Here is a 9080-nt window from a genome sequence, read left to right on the forward strand (position 1 = left end):
CAGGATCAACCGTGGTGCGAGCTTTCCCTTCTTGCCGAAGCGTAATACACCCTTCATTGGAGAGATTTTGAGAAATACATGGTCTCCATCCTCAAATTCCAAGTTCCTCCACCTCGTGTCGGCATAGCTTTTCTGCCTACTTTGAGCCGTCAAGAGGTGACGCCAGATAATTCCAATCTTCTCGGTTGTAACCTGCACCAAATTCGGTCCCAGCAAGCTTTTCTCACTAATTTCTTCCCAACAGTGCGGGGCTCGACACGGACGCTCATACAAAGCCTCGTAAGGCACCATACCGATGCTAGCCTGGAAGCTATTGTTGTAGGCGAACTCGGCATACGGGAGACAATCGTCTCAACTCTCCTGAAAGTCCAGAACACAAGCCCGCAACATATCTTCCAATATCTGATTCACTTGCTCGGTTTGTCCATCTGTCTGCGGGTGGAAGGCGATGCTAAACTTCAACTTCACTCCCATGGCTTCTTGGATGCGGGTCCAGAAGATCAACGTGAACCGTGCATCCCGGTCTGACACAATCTCCAACAGGACGCCATGAAGTCAGATTATCTCCTTAATATATAACTTGGCCAAATCATCAGCGGAGTTGGAAATCTTTATCGGCAGAAAGTGGGCTGATTTGGTTAACCGGTCCACAATCACCTATATCGAGTCATGTCCCTTCCAGTCTTGGGCAAGCCGGTAATGAAGTCCATAAATATGAAGTCCCATTTCCATTCTGCTATAGGCATGGGTTGCAAAAGGCCCGGCGGTCGACGGTGTTCAGCCTTGACTTGCTGACAGGTGAGGCATCGGGACACATACTCCGCTATTTCTTTCTTCATGTTGTCCCACCAATAGTTTTGCTTCAGATCCTGGTACACTTTTGTGCTACCAGGCTGTATCGCCAACTTGGAGTTGTGAGCGGCATTTAAAACTTCTTCTCGTAGTCCTTTAAGGTTTGGGACGCAAAGGCGGCCTCAGTACCGTAGTCCACCATCAGTGCCGACCCTCCACTCGGACTTCACATCATTTTTTTACTCTCTCTCTCATCTTTCCCAATAGCTCATCGCCCTCCTACGCTTCAATGATTTTACTGTTAATCAGTGGCTGGGCCTGAATGTGGGTTATGACCTCGTACGGTTCCTCCACCATTAGTTTCATGTCAAAGTCCCGCACAAACTCCACCATGTCTCACTCTCTCACCATTAGTGGGGCCGCAAATTCAATTGTCTTTTTGCAACTCAAGGCGTCCGCCACCAAATTGGCCTTGCTAGGGTGATATAAGACGTCGAACTTGAAGTCCTTCAACGTTTCCATCCAGCAGCGCTGTCTCATGTTCAGATCCCTTTGAATGAAGATATATTTGAGGCTCTTATGATCAGAAAAGAGCTCAAACTCTTTCCCATAGAGGTAGTGCCTCCATATCTTTAATGCAAAACTACCGCTGTAAGTTCGAGGTCATAGGTAGGGTAGTTCTCCTCATGTTTCCTTAACTGCCGAGATGCGTAAGCAATTGCCCTGTCCTTCTGCATGAGTACACAATCTAAACCCACTCGAGAGGCGTCTGTATAGACAGTGTACTTGACCCCTTGCTCAGGCAGCACAAGCACAAGTGCCGACGTCAGTTTATCTTTCAACTCTTGGAAGGCCACCTCCGCCTTCTCATTCTAGGCAAATTTGAGGTCATTCCGTGTCAATTGGGATAATAACCGAGCTATTTTTGAAAAGTTTCTAATGAATCTTCGATAATAGCCGGCGAGAGCGAGAAAGCTTCTCACTTCCGTGATCGACTTCGGTTGCTTCCAATCCTGCACGGTCGCCACCTTGGGGAGATCCACAGATATTCCTTTTTTGGACACTACATGTTCTAGAAATTTGACCTCCTCCTTCCAGAAGTCGCATTTCGTGAATTGTGCAAACAACTGATTTTTCTTAAGTATTTCTAAGACCGCTCTCAAATGTCCTTCATCTTCTTCCCGGCTCTTTGAATAAATCAATATGTCGTCAATGAACACGATGACGAATCTGTATATGAACGGCCTAAAGACCCTGTTCATGAGGTCCATGAATACCGTTGAAGCATTGGTGAGCCCGAACGACATAACTAGGAACTCACAATGGCCAAAACAGGTTCTGAAAGCCGTTTTCTGTATATCCTTGTCCCTGACTCGCAGCTGATGGTACCCTGATTGCAGATCGATATTTGAGAAGTATTAAGCACCCCTTAGCTGGTCGAACAAATCATCAATTCTGGGTAAGGGGTATTTGTTTCGAACTGTCACTTGGTTCAACTTTCTGTAATCTACACATAAGCACAATGAGCCGTACTTCTTCTTCACAAATAGGACCGGGGCTCCCCAGGGTGATACGCTGGGTCGGATGAAGCCTGACTCTAGCAATTTGTCGATTTGAGATCGCAGTTCTTCCATCTCACATGGGGGCATGCGGTAAGTAGGCAAAGAGATAGGTTTGGTATCCGGAGTCAGATCGATCGTGAAGTCTATCTCACGTCGAGGCGGAAGTCCAGGTATAGCTCTAAATACATCCCCAAAGTCTTGGACCACGGGTGTGCATGTTATCGAGGGCCCATCATAACCGTCCTCCAATGAAGCATAACACAAAATCCTACGATCGTGGCTAACCTAGACTGAGAATGTGAGGGAAGTGCCATCGTCTTCGTATATTTTCACTGTCAGCGTGTCACAGTCAATTTCTGCCTTCATCATGGTCAACCAATCCATGCCCAGGATGATGTCATAATGGAAGATCTTGGTCACTATCAAATCCACAAGCGCCACCTTGTATCCCAAGTCAATGGGGTAATCACGACATATCTTTATTGCCTCTGAGAAAGTACCGGTGACAGCAATGATCTTTACTTCTACGAAGGGAGTAGGGTGCAGTCCTAGATGCTTGACTGTTGCACGCGATATAAGAGAAGCAGTAGATCCAGTGTCCACTAGCAGAAATATGGGAGTACCTTGTACGTGTGCCGTCACCTCAAAGGTCGTACGAATGGGGATGACTGCATCCTGGCCCTCAGCCGCTAAGGCATGTACTCGTGCGTGCTGTGGAAAGTTCAGCCGCTGCATGGGCCATTGTGGCGGCCTAACTTGAGGTAGCGGTGGACGACGGAACTATTGGCTAGGCCCCATCGCCCGTAGGGGCGGGATCTGCAATGCCTGTTGTGGGGGCCTGTTGTTGCATTGTGGTGGTGTGAAGCCGAGGTCCCTCATTCTGGTAAAATAATAAGGCTCAGAGTGACCTGCCCTCTTACAATACCTACATATCTGAGCAGGTCGTGCAGAAGGGGCCGGTACGGTAGCTAGTCGGGGCGGGGAGTTTAGGCGCGGCCTTTTCCCTACAAAAGAAGAGGACGGTCCCTCCATCCTGCTTCGTAGCCCCAATTGTGAACGAGTCCGTGCAACGCGCTCCTCATCCTGTTCCGCCCGTATGGACATCTCAACGAGCTTTGCATAGGTCCGGATGCTCGCACATCACATCTTTGAGCAGATGCTTCTCCTAAGCCCCGCAGTGAATCTCCTCATCTTAATCGCCTCGTTGGCGATTAATTCGGATGCGTAGCGTGACAGCTCGGTAAAACGGTTCTCGTACTGCGCTACGGTCATCCCCCTTGTTGGAGGCGGAGGAATTCATTTTTCCTTTCATGTTGATACGTCTGAGGGAGGTACTTCTCGTTGAAGTGGCTCTCAAACACCTCCCACGTCCACGCGTGGTTCTCGGGGACGGATCGAAGAATGCTCTCCCACCACAAGTCCGTCTCTTTCTCAAAGAGGTATGAGAGGAGCTCAACGTTCTCCACTTCAGAGTAGTGGAGAGGCCGCAATAGCTTAGTGACCCGATTGAGCCAATATTCTGCTTCCTCAGGGCGGTGGGTGCCGACAAAAGTAGGCGGTCTATACCATTGGAACCGCTCAAATAGATTGCTTACGTTGTTTGCGGGTGCGGCCAAGCCCGGTTGTGCCGGCTGCAGCATACTTATGTTATAGGCCATAGCTCCCATCATAGTAGCCATCATTTGTTGTTGTTATTGTTGTTGCATATTTGTGGTCATCATTTTCTGTTGTTGTTGCATGAGAAGCAACATCTGGTCCATTCGATCCATGGCCTGTGGCGTATGAGGCACAGGTGTTGCAGCTCGCGGTGGCGGAGCATTCTGAGCCGCCTCCTGGGTAGTGTTGCTCGTGTTCTGGGAGCCGTTCGCCCCTTGAGGGCCTTATTGATCGTCGGGGATTTGATCCCTCTCGACAAGATACCATGAGGGAGGCGAACATATCGACCCTCCACTCGCAGAGGCATTTCCTGGGAGAACGTCCTTGGATAGGTTAGGCGCTAAAACATTGCTCATACCAAGGTCATGTGTACATATACAGGAACCATACATATTCCATTCATGAACATAAGTAACCACGCACTCAAGCATTCCCATGATGACAAGATACTTTCAAGGCAATCCATACATTCACATCAATTTCAAAATGCCATTGGCATGGCCAGTTACATGTTACAGCATGGATTACAAGCATTACTAAACATGTTAGACGAAAAAAAATACCATCTAATTAAGCAAAAGTCCTAACTATCTTCAGTACATGGGATTAGACCTAACCAACTTAAGCAAACTACTAGTCATCAGTAAGGTTGTGATGCTACTTTTCTGAGTCGGGCGAAAGTGGGGGTGCTTTTTCTCCCTTGCTATAGCAGATCAGAGCCTTTATGGCCCGATACATCTTCTTATTTCATTTCTCCTGCTTCGCTTGGTTCTCCACGATCCTTGCTTGGTTCTCCACGATCCTTGCTTGGTTCTCCTTGATCTCCGCTACCTCAACCTGAAGCGTATCCAAGCGCTTGCGTATATCTGGAACGGTAAGGGACTCCCCGCCAGTTTCTTTGATTTCTTTGGCTCCCTTAACCGCTTCAGCTTCATCCTTGTCCTCGCTCTCATCGCTTCCATCGCTATCCTCCTCTTCTTCGACAGGATCCCCATATCGATTGATGTGGGCCTGTCGCTGCTTTGGGCATATCTTCATCTTGTTTAACACCTCATCACCCAACATCTCTATCGGTACAGGATTTTCATCCGATCTGTGCACTTCATATTGTTCGACTAACTGACAGACCAGGCGACCGAACGGAAGGCATGCACTCTTCCTCATGTTCCTTGCGGCTTGCACAATCTGGTGAAGTACCACACTGGGGAGGCACACATCTGCTCCCTTTCCCACTTGATACAAGAACTCCACCATATAGCGGGAGCACTCAGAGCGATTTCCCAGCCTCGGGTATACATTATGGGTGCAAATACGGTGAAGCACTCAGTATTCTAGGGTAAGTTTGGCAGAGCTCAGACCCTGCCCTTGCTCCCCTTGCTTCCACTGGGTGACCCGACCACATAAGAAACGGGTCCGCTCATCGTGCACCTGACTCGTATCTAAGTTTCCCTCGTCAATCTATACCTCACCCTCAGGCACTCTAAGTATATCGGCAATATCCATCACCCCGAATGGGAATCTCTCGCTTCTCACGACCAGATCAAAGCCCAGGGGCTTGAATTGGGGGTTTCTGATCCGCACATAGAAGGCCCTAGCCTGTGTTACATCCGCCTGATAATTCCCATAAAACATTGGACCCCAATTCTTATCCATGAATCGGCTGAGTATGGGGAACTCGTCGAACAGATGCTCCTCCATGGAGGCCTCGAAAGCGACACGGCGTACTAGAAAATTCCTCATATCTTCTACAGGCGGTTGAGAGGCTAGGGTTTTACGCCTCCTTTAGGAATCGTTGTGACGCTTGGATCCGACTTCCGCGACCGCCTTCCCCTTTAGATCGGCCTTTTGCTTGCTCCGCCTTTCTTGACTCGGTCCCGGCTCGTCGGTTGGCGGTCTTTTCTTTCCCATAAGTGATAGGACCACCGGGATGGATAAGATGGAGACCCAGGTTGCAAGAAATGCCATTACTCTTAAAAAATGGAATTGGGTCTTTAGAGTGGGGTTGGAAATGGAGGTTGGGAATGGGTTTTTGAAGAAGTAAGGTTTGGGGTGGATGGTGGAAATGTATTTTTAAAATGGGTTTTGGGAGTTTGTTTTATGAATGGGTTTTTGAAAGTGATGGAGTGGGATAAATGGAGGGAAGGTTTTGTGAATGGGCCTTGAGAATGGGTATGGGAGTGGATTTGGAATGGGTTTGAGGTGGTGTTGAGTAAAATGAAGTTGAAAATGAGTTGAAGATATGAGATTTGAGATGGGTTTATGAGAATGGAGTTGGAGAATGGAAGTTGGGAAATGGGGATGAGATCAGTTGGAAGAAATGGGTTTAGGAAATGATGTTGGAGAATGGTAGGTTGGACATGAAGAAGAATAAGAAGAAGGAAAGCTTAAGAATGTGTCCTAGGAATGGGTTTCTTGGAGGTGGATTTGGGAACTTGGAGTGGGAGAGGGCTTTCTAGGGAATTTAGAAGCAATGGAGTGTGGGGTAGGGGAAGAAATGAGGGATTTAGGTGCTTAAAATGCAAGAGAAAGGGCCCCACACGTGTGTACATTGAAGGAGGGGAGAGGTGGCTCGTTTTGGGCTCGGGCGTGGCGACGCCGGGCTAGGCGTTGCGACGTCAGCAAGCTGGAGGTCCTGGCATGGTGACGCCGGCTGGGCGTTGCGACGCCAACTCGCTGGACTGATGGGCGTGCGCCAGCTCGTTGGACTGATGGGCGTGGGGACGCCGGATGGGCGTGGCGACGCCGGGTTGCTGGACCGGTGGGCGTGGGGACGCCGGCTCGGGCGTGGGCACGCCAAGGTCCTGAGATCGGGACTCCTTGTTTTTTGATTTCCCGAGCGTCGGTGAGGCCCCTGGAAAAGTACGATATATGAATTTGGGGTAGGAGAAGTCGGTCTATGTAGTGGGCCTATTCGTTTTGCAAGATTCTTCCCGGTTAGGGGCCCAAACCCCATTCACTCTCATTCGTATTGATTTTAGTGAATTTTTCATTCACCCTTAAGTCCTTCTCCTAGAATGAGTCAGAATTACCCATTTCAGTCCGATATTAACTCGTTCAGCCTTGGACGATGAGTTCGACAGTCTAACCTTTCCATTCCGGTTTGCTCCTACTATCGGATTGAGTACTGTAAATCTCGCGGACTCATTTGCTAGCGTCACTACTCCCCTTTACTACCAAATCCTAATTCCTAGGAAGTCTCATCACCCATCTAAAATTGCCGGCTCGGATCCGGAATGGTCCCTAGCGTCCTAAATCTCTGTTGTGATGACTCTCGAGTCAGCGGACTCGTTAGTGGGTTCATGACCCATGGCTCAATTAATTTCAAACCATGCTCTGATACCAACTTGTAATGCCCTGAAAATCAGGGGTCGTGCATACACTCGATTCCCGAGTTCCCGAGTGTCACTTATCATCAATTTTATGGTTTTGAGATTAATCTAATTTAATAGCGTAACTTGGAATTACTTGGAGCATGAACACAACCACAACTAGTCTACTGGAATGAAAGATATGTATATATATACAGGTCCAACAGAATACAGATGGGTCGCTCAAGGCGTTGCCCAACAAAAATCACAAAAATATCATGTCCAAAAGAATAGAGCTGAGTCAGCTACTCAGCGATCCGATCTCCCATCTACCGAGCCGACTGAGACCCGCTCATCATCTGGAAGTGGGAGAACTCGTCCTCCTCCTCGAGGCTCGCATCGCCATGCTCCACGTACCCTGCATCACCTGCATCTACGGGCGAGTCTGGTTGTTGTTTTAAAACACCGTCCCAGAGTGGGAGTGAGTGATCAACTCGGTGGGTGCTATTAGACTTAAATTGTAACAGACATCAATTATATTAAGAATTTAATGAAAAACAAGCATTCATAAACACCTAACTAATCTCGTTAATGCATATACATGACAGATGATATGATGCATGGCCTCGCCACAACACTCCCTCGAGGGACTCCATCTAACAATCGCATATGACCAACACTCTCTCAGAGCGACCTCGACTGCCGAGTCGCCACCCTAACTAATGCGATGTAATGCGATAGTGTTAGCTGAGTTCTTAATTAAGTCAATTCATCCAGTAGATTGGGAAATCTAATACACCCCACGTATCAAATGCCCAGAACGAGTTGCGAGGCCAAGACCCCCCAACGTATGAGGCTAAGACCCCGTGATCCTTGATCCCGTCATGTTTTTCGTCCCCGACTTCTAGCACATGGGGAGTGCTGAGAGAAAGGGATCGCTCGCGGTCACTACGAGGAGGCGCATCACCCCAGCGTAGGCCGATAACTAAGACACAGTGTCCCATTCCACCATGCCCGGCTCACGAGACTGGATCAATAATTCATCCGGTATCGATGGGCTACAATGGTGGTAGGGTGCTTTAGATTCCGTACATAAGTGAGCAAACATGGTTAACAAATAGGGTTGGACAGTAAATAGGCTAAACCGCACGAGTCAGGCGAGCATGCGACGAACGACATCGGGTACAAAGGACCCATGTAGTCTAACTACTGCCGCCCGCACACACCCGCCTAAACTCACCGGTTTAGCCCTAGCATAGTCCTACCGATGGGACTATCGTATCTTCTTATGTTCCCGACCAACCCAAGGGTCTAATGTTACTTCATAGCATACCAACCATCAAGATTTCCAACTAGCATATAGTATCATGTTTACATACATCACAACATACGGTTCGATTATTCCTAACAAGCATGTTACAACAACATAAACAAGGTGCATGTGAGTGGTGTGGATTAGGGAGGAAGTTAAGCACTTCCTACACCTCAAGAGATCAAATACACAAGAGTAGTGAATCATACACACCATGAAGCAACACATGTGAGAAAAGAAATCAACAAACATGAGCATGTAATCATCCATACAGGAGATCATGAGAGGCAGGATTAACATCAAGGAGAACTAAACATGCAATTCCATACAATCCCAACAACATACCATTCCTAGTTTCCTCTATATTCTTCCGTACAACATCCCAAGCAAACAAAATAATTAAACTTCTACTGTAATTGGTGCTAGGCCACCTAAGGATAACAAAATCAT

This window comes from Magnolia sinica, chromosome 14 (genome assembly GCF_029962835.1).
Source record: "Magnolia sinica isolate HGM2019 chromosome 14, MsV1, whole genome shotgun sequence".
NCBI classification, from domain to species: Eukaryota; Viridiplantae; Streptophyta; class Magnoliopsida; order Magnoliales; family Magnoliaceae; genus Magnolia; species Magnolia sinica.